At 36.8% G+C, this 17,026-nt stretch overlaps 1 protein-coding gene across 8 annotated transcripts in view; it reads right to left on the minus strand.

Moving 5' to 3' along the window:
* The window catches only part of FBXW7 (F-box and WD repeat domain containing 7), a 210,790-nt gene that overhangs the window by 113,710 nt on the left and 80,054 nt on the right, over nt 1-17,026 (minus strand). Inside the window, exon 1 of one of the 8 annotated variants that reach the window (XM_078001490.1) lies at nt 10,429-10,686. The exons of the other annotated variants lie outside the window; for them this stretch is intronic. The gene's annotated coding sequence lies outside the window, so the exon portion shown is untranslated. Of the gene's footprint in view, nt 1-10,428; nt 10,687-17,026 lie in introns of those variants that run through there. 8 annotated transcript variants of the gene reach the window in all.

A 17,026-nucleotide genomic window follows, 5' to 3' on the forward strand; every position in this document is an offset into this window, starting at 1 on the left:
GTTGGAGTTGTTTTCAGTTTTTGGTTATTCTGAATATAGCTGTTACAAGCATTCTTGTGCCAGCCTATTTGTGGACATTTCTCCTGGGTAAATAACTAGGAGTGCTTGCTCATAGGGTGAGTGTTTTTTCTAAGAAACTGTCAAACGTTTTCTACAGGGTTGGTCCCATTTTACACTTCTACCAGCCATGTATGAGAGTTTCAGCTGCTTCCTATTTTCACCAACATTCGGTGGTGACTGACTTCTTTTAATTTTAGCTATTCTTGTCTTGTGGATGGAAAGTAGTATGGCATTGTGGTTTTAATCTGCATCTCCGTGGTGGCTAATATTACTGAGGACTTCTTCATGTATTTATTAAACCTTCTCATATCTTCCTTAGTCAACTGTCTTTTCATCATTTTTTCGCTCAATTAAAATTTGCATTAAAAATGAACAAATAAGTAAATCAATGACTTCTGTGATTGTTTGCCCTTTCTCAGACAGATTTTTGCTTTCATATGCAAACACCGAAGTCATGGTGACTGCAGCGCTCTACCTAAAAAGAAGGAATCTATGTGCTCTCGGTCACAAGGTTTTTTCCAGTAGTCTTCAGTCTTGAACTTCAGCAAACAGAAATATCCATAACAATTTAAAATGGACACTTACATTTTCACGTTTAAAAATCTATATTCACTATGCTTTCTAGTTTACAATCTGAAAAAAAAAATATTGACTATTTTCTGGGAAATGGAAAAATTATTCCATGCATCTTACATGTATTTGCTGGTTAAGGCTTTTAGAAATTATAGGAAGTAACAGAATACAGTTGTCCCTCAAACAACATGAGTTTAAACAGCACAGGTCCACTGATACGTGGATTTTTTTTCAACAAACACAATCAGCTCTCCATATTCACATATCAAAAGTATTCTCCACATTCATGGGATATAGAAACCTGAGTATACAGAGGACCAACTTTGCATATATGTTGGTTCTGCAGGACTAGTATACCTAGATTTTGGTCCTGGAACCAATCCCCTGCACATACTGAGTGATGCCTATATATGGTCGGTAATAATGTTGTATAGACAGCTGAGTTTCACTGTCTGAATGTAGAAAAGAATCTATTATTTATTGTCTATGTATATACATGAGTATATCCCTGCATTTTAAAGCTTAGTACTATAATGCAAACTTGTGATGTGGTACCAATTAACATCAAAAAGAGGGAATAAAGTAGAAGTAGTTGCTGCTTTCTTCATGAAACTGGAAAGTGGGACATTTGCAATAGCAAGCATGTTCACTTTTCTAGCCTTCTACTTCTTATAATGTATATAAAAAAGATAATATGTTCATCAAATCTGTCCTCTATGCCTTAGTTTACACTTCTGTCAACCTAATAATACTGCATTGCCTTCTTAGTCTCTATGTCCCCAACTTTCTCCAGAATGTTCCACCACTATTTACTGACTTTTTTATAAAGAGAAAAGAGAGGTTCTTTTATCAAGACCTATGCCATTCAATTTCAGTAGTTCTTTGACAAGGATATATAGAAGGGAGAGGGAAGGTGACTTACCTTGCCAGCAGGGTAAGACAAAAAAACGTTACAGGGAAGAAAATATCATTTGCAAAGATGCAGACATATGAGAGCATGTGACATATTGAAATACAAATGATCAAAATTGTTGAGAAATACACAATTTCAGACAAACTGGTGTGTATAGATAGAGATTTGTATAATGAGCTTCAGAGTTTAGATTTTATCCTACAGAACAGTGGTTTTCAGAAGTTCTGCAGTCACTTGAGGGTTCCTAATTCTCTGTTCCCCCAAACTCCTTTCCCACACACACACACACAAGCTCTTCCTTTACGTGTTTAATATTCTGCCTTCATTTGAGCAATGGGTTCAGCATACAAAAGGTTTGGAAACTACTAATGAGATGTTGGTATTTCATGTTCTGGCAGCAGCACAGAAAGCAGATGAAAGAGGTGGGAGACAAAAGATAGGCAGATGACTAGGGGTGCTATTCCAATAGTTCAAGCAAGAGACAGATGGCATCTGCTTAAATAGTACTAAACAAGTGGGACTGATTGTAGACATCCTTAAGAGGTAGACTTAGCAGGACTTAGTGATATGTATAGTGACAAAATTGTGGAGACAAGGCAAAGGTTGTTTGCAACAAATGATGTAAACCAGAATGATGTCCAAATCCCTCCCCCATTCCCCTGCTTTTTTAATTTTCAGAAAAGTCCTACAAACAGTACAGTATTAAGAACTTATACTTCCCCTAGGGCATTGAAAATAAGTTTCCAGGCCAGGTGCGGAGGCTCACACCTGTAATCCCAGCACTTTGGGAGGCCAAAGCAGGTGGATCGCCTGAGGCCAGGAGTTCGAGACCAGCTGGCCAACATGGTGAAACCCTCTCTACTAAAAACGCAAAAAATTAGCCAGGCATGGTGGCAGGTGCCCGTGATCCCAGCTACTCGGCAGGCTGAGGCAGGAGAATCACTTGAGCCCAGGAGGTGGAGGTTGCAGTGAGCCGAAGATCGCACCACAGCTGGAAACCACACTCCAGCCTGGGTGACAGAGTGAGACTCCATCAGAAAGAAAAGAGGTGGGGAAAGGCGAGGTCTGGGGAGGGGAGAGGAGGGGAGGGGAGGGGTTTCCAACATGATGCACCATCCCCTACCAAACACATAAGTATGCATTTCTTATAAAAAGGACATTCTTCTTCATAATCACAATATAAATGTTTAAGGAAAATCGCATTGACATATCAAACTGTCTATTCCTCAGACCCCATTTGAGTTTCATATCTGAAATACTTTCTTGATCCTTTCTTTACTTTCATTTCTTTAACAACTTCGAAAGATTATAAGCCATTCATTTTGTATAATGGCCCTTAATTTTGGTTTGTCTAATTTTTTATTCACATTATGCATCACAGGCACGAATATGACGGAAGTAATACTACGTTTCTCTCATTGCTTTGTATTATCAGGTAGGCATATTTCCAGTTCGTCCCATTACTGATCTTCACTTTCAACCTTTCTCAATCTTTCTACACTGGAGAAACACTTAAAATAATTTTCAGATCTCAGGGACGCCTGCATTAAAATGGTTATATCTACAACTCACACTACATTAGCTTGATTACTGGTCAGTGCTCTTCTGAGTAGAGGATTTCTTTTCTGCAGGTTTGTTTTACAGGCATACCTCATTTTACTGCACTGCAGTTTACTGCACTTCACAAATAGTATATTTTTTTAAAAATTGCAAGTTTGTAGCAATCCTGTGTTGAGCAAGTCTATCAGCATGATTTTTTCAAAAGCCATGTGGCAACTTCATGTCTCTGTGTCACATTTCGGTAATTCTTGTAGTATTTCAAACTTTTTCATTATTATTGTATATACTATGATGATCAATGATCAGTGATCTTTCATGTTACTACTGTAATTGTTTTGGGGTGCCACAAACCGCACCCATGGAAGATGGCAAACCTAATCAATAAATGCTGTCTATTCTGACTACTCCACCAACCAGCCATTCCCCCATCTTTCTCCCTCCCCTTAGGCCTCTCTATCCCCTATGATAAAACAATATTAAAATTAGGCCAATTAATAATCCTAAAATGGCCTCTAAGCATTCAGGCAAAAAGGAAGAGTCACATACCTCTCACCTTAAATCAAAAGCTAGAAATGCAAAAGAAAAGTTCTTGAAGGAAATTAAAAGTGCTACTCCAGTGAACACATAAATGATAAGAAAGTGAAATAGCCTTATTGTTAATATGGAAAAAGTTTGAGTGGTCTGGATAAAAGATCAAATCAGCCATAAGATTTCCTTAGGCCAAAGCTTTATCTAGAGCAAGGCCCTAACTCACTTCAATTCTGTGGAAGCTGAGAGAGGTGAGGAAGCTTCAGAAGAAAAGCTGAAAGCTAGCAAAGGTTGGTTCAGAGGCTTAAAAAAAAGAAGCTGTCTTGATAACATGTAAGTACAAGGTAACGCAGCAAATGCTGACGGAGAAACTGCAGCAAGTACCTAGAAGGTCTAGCTAACTAAGATCACTGATGAACGTGGCTACACTAAACAACAGATTTTCAATGTAGATGAAACAGCCCCCTATTGGAAGATGCCATCCATGACTCTTCTAGCTGGACAGGGGAAGTCAATACCTGGCTTCCAAACTAAAGGACAGGCTGACTCTCTCGTTAGGGGCTAACACTGTTGTTGACTTTAGGTAGAACAGTGCTCATTTACCATGCCAAAAACTGTAGAGCACTTAAGAATTAGGCTAAATATAATCTCCCTGTGCTCTACAAATGGAGTAACACCACCTAGATAGCAGCACATCCATTTATTTCAAGACTTTACTAGACACTTTAAGCCCACTGTTGAGACCTACTGCTCAGAATAAGATTCCTTTCAAATATTACTCATTGCTCACTGACAATGCACCTGGTCACCCAAGAGCTCCGATGGAGATGTACATGGAGATTCATGTTGTTTGCATGCCTGCTAACACAATACCCATTAATTGTGTTAATTAGCACATTGCAGCCCATTAATCAAGGGTCATTTCTACTTTCAAGTCTTGTTTTAGAAATACATTAGCTGCTATATACACATAGCGAATCCTCTGATGGATCTGGGTAAAGTAAGTTGAAAACGTTTTGAGAAGGATACAGCACTCCAGATACCATTAAGAATATTTGTGTTTCACAGAAGGAGGTCAAAATATCAATATCAACAGGAGTTTGGAAGGAGTTGATTCCAGCCCTCATGGATGACTTTGAGGGGTTCACGACTTCAGCAGAGGGCTATTTGGGAGGCTGAGGCAGGAGAATCACTTGAACCCGGGAGGTGGAAGTTGTACTGAGCTGAGATCCCACCACTGCACTCCAGCCTGGGAGACAGAGCGAGACTCTGTCTCAAAAAAAAAAAAGGAAAAAAAACCTTCAGTGGAGGAAGTCGCTACAGGTATGGCAGAAATAGCAAGAGAACTAGAATTAGAACTGGAGTTTGACAACATGACTAAACTGTTGCAATCTCACAATAAAACTTGAATGGATAAGGTGTTGTTTCTTCTGAATGAGCAAAGAAAGTAGTTTCCTAAGACAAAGTCAAACAATTTAGAATACTGCATACGCTTAATTGATAAACCAGTGGCAGGATTTGAAAGGATTACCTCCAGTTTTGAAAGAAGTTCTACTGTGGGTAAAATGCTATCAAACAGCATCACATGCTACAGAGAAATCGTTCATGACAGGAAGAGTCAATCAATGCAGCAAACTTCATTGTTATTTTAAGTAACTGACACACCCACTCCAACCCTCAGCAACCATCACTCTATCAGTCAGCAGCCATCAACAATGAGGCAAGACTCTACACCAGCAAAAAGATCATGACTCCCTGAAGGCTCAAGTGATTGTTGGCAATTCTTAGCAATAAAGTATTTTTCAGCTGGGTGCAGTGGCTCACGCCTGTAATCCCAGCACTTTGGGAGGCAGAGGCGGGCAGATCACTTGAGGACAGGAGTTCAAGACCAGCCTGGCCAACATGGTGAAACTCAGTCTCTACTAAAAATTAGCCAGGTGTGGTGGCGTGCACCTGTAATCCCAGCTACTCGGAAGGCAGAGGCAAGAGAATTGCTTGAACCCAAGAGGTGGAGGTTACAGCGAGCCAATATCGTACCACTGCACTCCACCCTGAGCAAAAGAGCAAGACTGTCTCAAAAAACAAATAATTAAATAAATAAATAGGGGGGTGGAGCAAGATGGCCGAATAGGAACAGCTCCAGTCTCCAGCTCCCAGTGTGAGCCACATAGAAGACAGGTGATTTCTGCATTATCAACTGAGGTACTGGGTTTATCTCAGTGGGGAGTGCCGGACAATCGGTGCTGGTCAGCTGTTGCAGCCGGACCAGCGAGAGCTGAAGCAGGGCGAGGCATCGCCTCACCGAGGAAGCACAAGGGGGAAGGGAATCCCTTTTCCTAGTCAGGGGAACTGAGACACACAACACCTGGAAAATCGGGTAACTCCCACCCCAATACTGCGCTTTAAGCAAACGGGCACAGCAGGAGATTATATCCCACACCTGGCCGGGAGGGTCCCACGCCCACAGAGCCTTCCTCATTGCTAGCACAGCAGTCTGCGATCTAACCGCAAGGCAGCAGCGAGGCTGGGGGAGGGGCGCCCGCCAATGCTGAGGCTTAAGTAGGTAAACAAAGCCCTGGGAAGATCGAACTGGGTGGAGCTCACAGCAGCTCAAGGAGGCCTGCCAGTCTCTGTAGGCTCCACTGTACATTAAATCATGAGCACTTTCCTATGTCTTACAAAATCTTCCCCATATGACATTTTATGGCTGGATGGTAGTCCAAACAAATGGATATAAAAAACAAACCACTTATCTGATGTTTGAAATTGAGTTGTTTCCAGTTTTTCACCATTATAGACGATAATGGTGTGAACATCCTTGTGCCTAAGTCTTCCTGTGAATCTGATTATCTCCTTAGCATAATTCCGAGAAGTAGGTTTTCTGAGTCAAAGTTTATGAATACTTTTAATCCTAAACATGTTCCTAAAATGAGTACCACAAAATAACCAATTTACATTTCACCATAAGTCAGAAGGATAATTTTACAAATCATCTGTGGTTTGTAAACAAATTCGTAAAAGAAAGGAAAAGCTGCAAGGCAAAGAAACAAGTTAAAACAGGAAAACATTCTCAATATAATTGGTTGTAACAATTTGGTATAACCAAGAATCATGTGAGAAGCTTATCTGAAAAAGAAGATCTCTGGATCCCATTCTGGTGATTCTTTCAGTGGGCCCTGATGTAAACTGGTACTTCTAACCACCATCCAAAGTGATAGATACAAGTGATCCCCTGAACCATACTTTCTTTGTTTGAGACAGGGTCTCACTCTGTTGCCCAGGCTGGACTGCGGTGGCACAACCACAGCTCAGCTCACTGCAGCCTCGACCTGCCAGGCTCAGATGATTCTCCCACATGGCTGTGACTACAGGCACACGTCACCACATCTGGCCAATTTTCTTGCATTTTTTGTAGAATGAGGTTTTGCCATGTGTCCCAGGCTGGTCTCAAACTTCTCGACTCAAGCGATCCATCTGCCTCTACCTCCCAAAGTGCCGGGATTACAATGTGAGCCACCATGCCCAGTCCTGAACCACACTTTGGAAAACATTACTCCAAACAGTACAAATACGCTTTATATGAATAATTACTTCCTACGAATTATTGCTGAGTAAGAGGTGAACAAATCACTTCTTATTCAAGACTAAAAAAATTAGGTAATCATTTATATAACATCTTCAGATGAAATTTGGCTTCATCTGTACACTCACAGCTTAACTGAAAGTACAAATACAGAGTATCTCTTATCTGAAATGCTTGGAACCAGAAATGTTTCAGATTTGGGATTTTAAAAAAATATTTGCATTATACTTATCAGAAATTTCAAAATCCAAAGTGCTTCAATGAGCACTTCCTTTGAGCATCAGGCTGATGCCTAAAGTTTTGACATTGATTCTCCTATTTCCTAGTTGTGTGATTTTTAGAAAGTTGTAGAATCTCTCTGAGCCTCAGTTTTCTCATGTTTAAAAATAATCATTAGAGTCTTTCTCATAAATGACATAATTATCACAGATGTGCTTAGTACAGGCCAGGCACAGTGGCTCATGCCTGTAATCCCAACACCTTGGGAGGCCAAGGAGGGCAGATCACTTGAGGACAGGAGTTAGAGATCAGCCTGGACAAAATGACAGAACCTCGTCTCTACTAAACGTACAAAAAATTAGCTAGGTGTGGTGTCAGGTGCCTGTAATCCCAACTACTTGGGAGGCTGAGGCGGGATAACTGCTTGAACCCAGGAGGCAGAGGTTGCAGTGAGCCGAGATTGTGCCACTGTACCCCAACCTGGGTGACACAGCAAGACGCTTTTTTTTTCTTTTTAAGTGTTTAGTACAGCGCTTGGTCCAAAGTAAGGGTTCAATCAACCAACCTACAAACCATTTTACCAAGGCAACAAAGATGACTGCACACAGCTTATCTAATATACCATATAGGAAGAAAGCACCAATAACGTAATGGCCGCCCTTCTTAAAAGGTGTTTACTAAAAAATATGCTAGGTACTGAATAAACTCCCTAATGACATCATCTTTGTTAGAAAGTCTAGAAAAAAATGGCAGCACCAGATTTTAATCCCAGGTCTATTCTTTTAACCACTAGGATAATTTCCAGAATTACTATCCTACTTAGGAAATATTGGATATCAAAGAGATAAAACAGTATTCTTAGCAAAGAAATGTTACCCACCCACCCCCCCAAAAAAAGGCATTAAAAGTTAAAGGAAATGTTTTAAGATCACCTACAACTTGACTCTTTAAGAAATTTCATCCTTCTTCCTAACTTCTATAACTTCAAGGTCAAGTATTCTAATACTTCCCACTGGTAAGGGTAAATTGAAATCTTTTTAATGGACATTTCAAGAGCATGTTTAAGGGACTTTAAAATGTTCTTATGTAATTTGATCAAGGTTATCAAATAGATTAATGGCAAAGCCAAATTAAGTCCAACTCTTTTAATGCTCGATCCAGGGCTCTTTAGAAAAGGCAGCTCCACTGAGGCTAGAACTTCACACTGCACATTTATTTTACATAAAATACTGTCTAATCACAGTATCATAGTTATCTTTCTAACTTTTATAAAGAGTAGTCAACACTCTGGTGTTTACTTCCTCGTCACCTATTTGCTGAACCCATCACGAAAAGATGCTTTCATGTATGGCACTCCAGTAAAATATATCCATGATTAATTTGCTGGTGGCCCATCATTAAACATTTTCAATATATATGAAATTCAGACACACCCTTGACCAAATCCTAAATGATATTAATGTGCTTATGTTCATGAGTGTTCACAGAAGGGTTTTTCTTGAAAGTCGGGAGAGTCTATAAACTTTTTACCTGTTGAATAATAAATGATTACAAATACTAGTGTTTAAATTATATTCAATCTTCCTTAATTAATGTTTAAAGTATCTGAATTAAAGGAAATGTGCAGACTAGCACAGATAATATTTTCAACTTTCTATAAACACTAAGGCTTCAAACACTACGGGTGACTATTTGAGTATATCAAAAAGGAAAGTTCTCTTAACATGGTGATTTGAATACCACATGTGATGACAATTTTATGCTCAGTTTCTACTATAGTAAATTGTTAATGTTATTTAATTTTTGTAAATGTTTTTAGATGTGGTTGAGAGAAACGGTGTCTCTATCATGGCAAGAACATATATAGGGAATGATAAAGAATTCAGTATTTTTATGTGGCGGAATCTGTATAAAACACTTTACATGAGGTAGTGGTATTGGTGAGGACGTGAGTGGAAGAGAGTTTGTTTTCTACTATAACACCATCAGCAAAACTTTTAAGTAACCAAGTCTTTGACAGCATCTGAGTTTCTATTTTACAGTTAGCAATATTCCTACACTTCTATATTTGAACCAATTATTTGTTTAAAAGGCATAGAAAAGGAAAACAAAAATTATTTTAAAATAATCACTTTGAAATTTATAATACTGGATATTAGATTTTTAATTTGCTATATCCTTAAACACTACTTTAAAATAGCTTTATATATCCTCATCAGTATCCCTTAGAAGTAATACAACTCCTATTTCCTGAATAGTGCTGTACCCATGAAACCACTAAGAAAGTAAAAGACCAAAAAAGGATGCAAAACAACCGTGGTACAACTCAAAGAGGTCAAGAACCTTACCATCATTCTAATTACAGCTAGAGTTTGAAGCTAATGAAATTTACGAATGTGAGGAATATTCCACTTCATTTAGATAACATAGCATAATCACCAATAACTCTCATATTTGAGAGATATACTCTCATGGTCAATACCAGAATATGTTGATGCTGAGCTAGGAATATGGAGCAGAAAAACTATGAATTGATGAGTGAAATAATATATAATCTCTAAAATTTCATGAGGGCACACAACCATCAAATTACTGAGGCTACACACAAAACTTGAAAGAAAGAAAATGAGAAAGAAAAACTAATCTAATCTTTAAAATAAGTGCTGCTGCTTTAAGTGGCCGGCAGTCTCACATAAACTCCAGGCTGAAATCACAACATCCATTAGAGTGCTCCACAGCTCAGAGCAAGCAAGCAAGTGGTTGTCAGTGCAGCTAGTAAATCACCTGATCCTATTACAAAATCAATTACTGCAGTGCATTTCCATTGCTACACAATCTGATGATGACAAAATGATATTGGATATCTACTGCAAGGTCAAGAAAACTGCTAAGAACATCTTTAATTGGTCTTTTATTTTTAATCATTTGGTCCTAGTCATAATGCATCCATTTTCATTGCATATTTTTATCTGAAATAAATCTGTGTAGTTACCTTTGGTTGCCTGGGACATTCGATGGATAATCTCTGCAACTGGTCTGATGTATGGCTACAAGAGAACAAATCGGAGCAGCAGGTCGAACGGCTCAACCTCTTCATTAAAGAAGAAATAATGCTGCAGCCACAGCCACACATTGACTTGCTCAATGGATGAGAACTTGACTTAAAAAATCAGAACTGGTGATGTCACGTATATACTCAAAATTGTCAAATTGCCTCATTCTGCAGCTCTTTGGCTGAAAGAAACACTGCTAAAAAAGAATAAAACAACAGCTTTGCTACAGAAGATGCCAGCCACAAACTCATCACCAAGAAAAACTCAATATTAAAAATAGAAGTCTCCCAGTTACTCTTTAGAAAGAAGGTAAGGTGCTTTAATATTTTAAATTGTTTTATATTAAAGCCCAAGTACTTAACAAAGGAGCAAACTCAAGATAAGACACCCCAAAATTATACTAACCACTTTCTGCCTTCCATCAATTTAGATCTGTTTGCCTACTCCTTCAGCTCAGCCTATCCAACCTGTTCCCTCTGTAAATGCACACTATTTCAACAACCAACAGGAATGAGCTCCACCCCTCCCCATCTCCACACACACTGTTCAAGAACCGTTCAATATCTGGAAAAGAACTGCTGCTGCATTGCTTTGAGAAACAACAGGGAGCAAATTACTGGACGGATTCTTTAACTTACCAATCAGAACTGCTGACCTTTTATGACTCTACAATTCAAGAAGCCTGCCAAATACTCACAGTAAGAATAATCAACCAATTTTACTTTTATACTGTAGATTTATTTACAGAACTGTTTTCAATCTTGTTCAATCTACAATACAAAAATATAGGCCTAAGTATTTTTTAAATAAACAAAATGTAGACGTAGCTAATACAAATCTTTGAGGACTGATGAGAGAGGGTAGGAGGGTAACTGAATAAGACATGCAAGTAAAAATTCCCTCTGGATGCTTTATGTAGACTTGAGAAGTAATGGAACAATAAAAATCTATAGCAAAAATATTGGTGCAGATAATGATGTAATAAACAAGCTGGAGAATCCAAGGTGGCTCCTGCTATCATAAATGTTAGAAGAGTTTTAATGAGAAAAAAAGGACATATGGCTATATAGGTAGGTATTGACAACAAGTAAAAAGCCATCAAAAACCTCATTGTTTTGATACTGAATTTTGTCCCACTTACTTATCTGCATTTCATTTAAAAGATTATTTTAAAAACCATGAACCACCCTGAAAACATAAGCAACAATATTAAGTATGTTAGCTATACTATAATATCTTTTATATTTAAGCATTTTACCTTTGCCAAAAATGCACAAAGATATCTGTCTATACCACATAATTAATCCACATTACAATTTCCAGGACAAGGGAGGGTCACATTAATACAAATACTTTATAGTCTTCCCAAATAATCATACTTCAAATTACTATAACTTAAATGAACATTCACAGACCAATGATTGCTAATGTAATAGCACCCTTTTTGGGGAAGATAGTCTAAAAACTAAATAATAGACACCTTGAATTAAAGTACGTATTTTAAAACTTCCCATTGTCTGTGGCACTGAAAGGTTTCTTATTTGTGTATGCAACATGCTCAATTTCTTCCCTGGTTTAAAGCTAAAAAGATCCAGCACTGCTTCTGCCTTCACCTTGCACTGCCCTTTTGATATTCATGTTATACTTAAATCAATTTCCAGAATATCTAAAAACAGGCATGCATTTCACATTCAATTTTTAAAAAATCCTTTGGTAGATAAAGGCTATGGAAACAAACAAGAACAATAATGCAGTAACCTTTTACTCGCCTGCTGGAGGTACTGTCTGCTGCATAGAATTTTAAATCCTCATCTGCAGATGCAATTGAGCTGGGTATTGCCAAGAACTCTGCTTTTCCTGTGCTACTGCTACACAGCTATTCATCGAAAGAGCACATTATGTAGAAAATCTGAAGTACTATCAAATCTGAAATTTAAGTTTCTTAAATGAAAAAAAGAACTTCTAAAATCTAGCTATACTCCTGCTCTGTCACACTTTCAGATGCATGTCAGACACGTTAGGGAAAAATGTCCTAGTACTGCTGATGTACTCCTAACAAATGGGTAAGCCAGGGAAGCTAAGAGTAGTAATGAAAAAACGCCTCATGCTAACATAAAAACAAGGTATCAGGTATTAAAACCTGGTAGGATTTGTGTTGCCAAAAAATGTATAACCTGTCCATAATAATTTGATATCTGTATTAGTTTTCTAATTAACAAAAGCCTATAAATAAATCATGTGTCTAATATTACCAACAAGCATTAAAAATCCTTGCCATACTGCTATTAATGAAAGTTATCTTACTAGCTATTCAGTCTGCATTACTATTGTTCCTAAAGAAAATTATGAAATAAAAGATTCAAAGGTATAGAATACCTGTGAAATAGCTTGACTTGCAATGTTCCCTCCTCCTCATCCCCCACACCAATATCCCTTGGATCTTATATTAATTACAACTTAAACAGAGTATAAGCAATATGAGATATTCATTATTTATCACTTTCCTCCACATCAGCTAATTTGATGTAGAGTATTATTGATTCTTAGGTTGCAGATAGATGGAGCTGGAAGGCAAACCAACAAAGATAAGGTTTAAAAATTACTAGAAAAAAAAGCATAATATTGTTTATGAAAAAGTTTATAATTAACTTTGTCTAGGTACAGATATGTTTTCAAAGAGGAAACAACATTAATACTTGCTCACTAACAACAATTAAGGATCTTGAGTATTTCTTCAATTAACTAATACATTTGAAAGTTGCTTTCCCCTTTAATTACAAGTAACCGTCAAAACTTGTTTTAAAAATATTTAACAATCCATTTCTATCAAATAATTTTAATTTCCTTAAGATACAAGGTGATCACTTCTCTTAAATGGTAGTCTAAAAGATGTGAAATCTACAAACACAATCCTAAACAAGACATACTTCCTCAATGCTCAAATTTATTTGCATAAGCATAAACTAATTTTTATGGTTCCTCTAAAGGTAAAAATGTATCAAATAAGAATCCGGCTCCCAGATCTCCCAGGACGCTGAGTCAGGTGCGAGTAGATTGCTTGAGCCCAGGAGTATGAGAGCAGTCTGGGCAACATGGTGAACCCTGTCCCCACAAAACATACAAAAATTAGTGGGGCATGGTGGCACTTGCCTGTAGTCCCATCTACTTCCTACTTGGGAAGCTAAAGTGGGAAGATCACTTGAGCCCAGGAGGTGGAGGCTGCAGTGAGCCATGACTGCACTCCAGCCTGGATGACAGAGCAAGACCCTGTCTGGGGGGAAAAAAAAAGTATCAAATAAAAACTTAGCCAATTGACACTATATTTTAAAAATTATTGTTTCATTTAAAAACACTATTTGTCACACATAGTGTCTCAGAGATGACTCCAGCAATTTTCAAAATATGAACCCTGGGAGTTCCTGAGACACTTACATGGAGTCTATAAGATCAAAATTATTTCTATAATAATACTAAGATGTTACTTATGTTTTTTACTCTGTCTCTTGAGTATACACAAAGTAAAGTTTTTGTCAGAGTATACAGCATGTAATATCCTAACAAACTGAATGCAAAAGCAGATATGAGCATCCAACTGTATTCCTGTAAGCCAGACTTTAATTGTGTAAACACGTAATTAGCTGTTATTTTTAAATAAATTTAATAAATGAAAACTATTTAAACTTCTCAGCCTTATTTTCTAATAGGGTAAATATTAAGAGAGATAACCCACATAAATCAAAGTTTTTTGGGGTCTTCAATAATTTTTAAAAGAGAACAAAACAAATTTAGAATCACTAAAAATCTTTGCTCACATTTTCTCCTTAAAATACAGAGTTGGTTATTAAAAGGACTTCAGTAATTTTAAAGCAGTGATTAGAAAAATACTCACTTTAGAACAGCAAGCATAAAATGTTTCTAAATTTTCACTGTCATTATAAAACCCAATATTTAGCTGTCATTGTTGAGCACAATTGTTATCAGCTGTGTCTCATAACAGTGTTAAATACTAACATCTTTATTTTTTAAGTAGTAGAACAACTACAGTAGTTCATGGAGCAAAATTTAAAAATCTAGCTTATAAACATACATTGAAAAAGGAAGAATATCAGTTGTTAGGAAAACGGAAATGTGACATTATATATTTTTAATATAAAAAGAAATTATAAGAACAGTTTCTAAAACTCATCTTGCCTGTACAAATCACTAGTTTTAAGTAATTTTTTTCCTGAGAAGAAATACATAAACTTTAAATAGAACTTCAAGAACGGATTGTCTTGCAGGATTAAATAAATTAGGAGGAAAAACACTTTCAAGAATACATTAAAGACAATTAGAGAAATTACAGTATAAAAACTTAATTACTGGCCAGGCCAGTGGCTCACACCTATAATCCCACTACTTTGGGAGGCTAAGGCGGGTGGATAACCTGAAGTCAGGAGTTTGAGAACAGCATGGCCAACATGGTGAAACCCCAGTCTCCACTAAAACAACAAAAAATCAGACAGGCGTGGTGGCACATGCCTGTAATCCCAGCTACTCGGGAGACTGAGGCCGGAGAATCACTTGAACCTGGGAGGCAGAGGTTGCAGTGAGCCAAGATCGCGCCACTGCAGTCCAGCCTGGGCAACAGAGTGAGACTCTGTCTCAGAAAAAAATTTAAAAAAATACTTAATTATCTATGCTGAGAATATGTTAAATGCTTGAAATATTAAGGCTTTACAGTCAAACCGGAAAGATGATTTCTTAATCTTCTTATGCATTAGCCCACATTTTCCCCTGTAAATCCCACGGAGTTAATTTTCAAAGGGGTTCTCCTTGGTTCTGTCCTTAACCAAACCCCACATCACCCCATGTCTTCTAGAACTCTGGTCCATTCAGTCTATTCAGTCATCCATGCAGTCATTCAAATGTTTACTCAGCACCTACCACATGCTTCACAGGTATGGATAAAGAAGATGCAGTCATACAAAAACAGGCTAAAATCTCTCCTGCCTTCATTGAACTTTTATATTTCAAGGAGAAGGTACATAAAAAACAAAAAGAAATACTTTTCTAATAGACGGTGGCAACAGGTAAGGAGAAAAAATACAAGAGGAAGGATGAAATGGCCAGGAAATGCTTCATTTTCTTAATGAAAAAGTAAATCAAATTTTTAAAGATTTAAGGACATTTTTTAAACGCTGAAAGAGTGGTGGCAGCAAAAACGTGGTCAATGAACAAAATTTTGAATTTTTTCAGCATGTGTTGGTTTCTAAAAGAAAAAATATTTTTAGAATTTTTTTGAATTTTTAAATGAAAGTTTTCAAAAAGTAGAGAAAAGACTATAATGAACCTCTATATATCTACCATCACCTATATTTAACAGGTACTAAAATATTAGCAATATTGCTTTATCTATCTTTTATTCATTTTTTCCAAGGTATTTTAAAGTAAATTCCAGACATCGCGTCATTACTTCACTCATCCACATACATCATTATGTATCATTAAATAATTTGGCCACTGCCTTTAATGCTCACAAAATCACTATACACATTCAAACTAAGTATACTTCCATGATGTTAAGTAAAATACCAGTCAATATTCAAATTCCTCATCTTATTTTAAAAATGTATTTTCTAGTTAATTTGATCTAAACAGAATCCAAAGAACGACCCTTTGTATATAACTATAGTACTGCTTCTTTTATCTCTTTTACTGGAGAGTAACTCCCTAAGTTCTTCTTTTTTTTTTTTTTTTTTTTTTTTTCTCCCATGCCACTAACTTGCAGAAACCATGTTAGGTGTCTCATATTCTGAAATTGTCCGTGTTTCTTCACTGTGTCACTTATCTTGTACCCCAATCTCCAATATATCCTACAAATAACTTTCTTTTTCTTTTTGTTATTTTTTTATTTTACCTACAAATAACTTTTGATAATGACTATTCCAAATTCCAACCTGAAGAGAAATACTAGCAATATAGCATCAGACACAGGAGCTCTTCTAATTCCAGAGAAGTACTTTAAGTCTACTGGAAATTTTCAAACACTAGTTGAACTGAATGCAAAAAAATTTTAACAGGGTGCAATAGCTCTGAAAGGACAGAAGAGGGAACTATAATATTTAGGAATTCCACACTAAACAGCCGTTTTTAAAAAAATTTAAACACTGACTTTCAACTTGGCAGTAGCTAAAAATGTAGAAATAATTACTTTTTTATATATCCTCCTTCCAAAAAACAAACAAAAAAACCTAGAATGCAGAAGAAAGAGATATGGAAGATAAGGATAAAGACTAAATGTATGGATATTTTTAAGTTGTATCCACTAATAAATATTAACCGTTAACAAGAGCTACCATTTAATATTATTCTACCAAACAATGCACTTCCATTGTCCAAATCAGTAATTAAAAAAAGCATATGTCTAAATAAAACTAATATACGTGTTTCCTTAAATAACCATTAGTTATAAATTAAAATGTTTTTAAAAATTATTCTTTAAGAAATATCATCAGGAAATCCAGAAATTAAGGTTTAAATTACATATCCATTTAC

The sequence above is a fragment of the Macaca mulatta genome, chromosome 5 (genome assembly GCF_049350105.2).
Source record: "Macaca mulatta isolate MMU2019108-1 chromosome 5, T2T-MMU8v2.0, whole genome shotgun sequence".
Classification (NCBI taxonomy): domain Eukaryota; kingdom Metazoa; phylum Chordata; class Mammalia; order Primates; family Cercopithecidae; genus Macaca; species Macaca mulatta.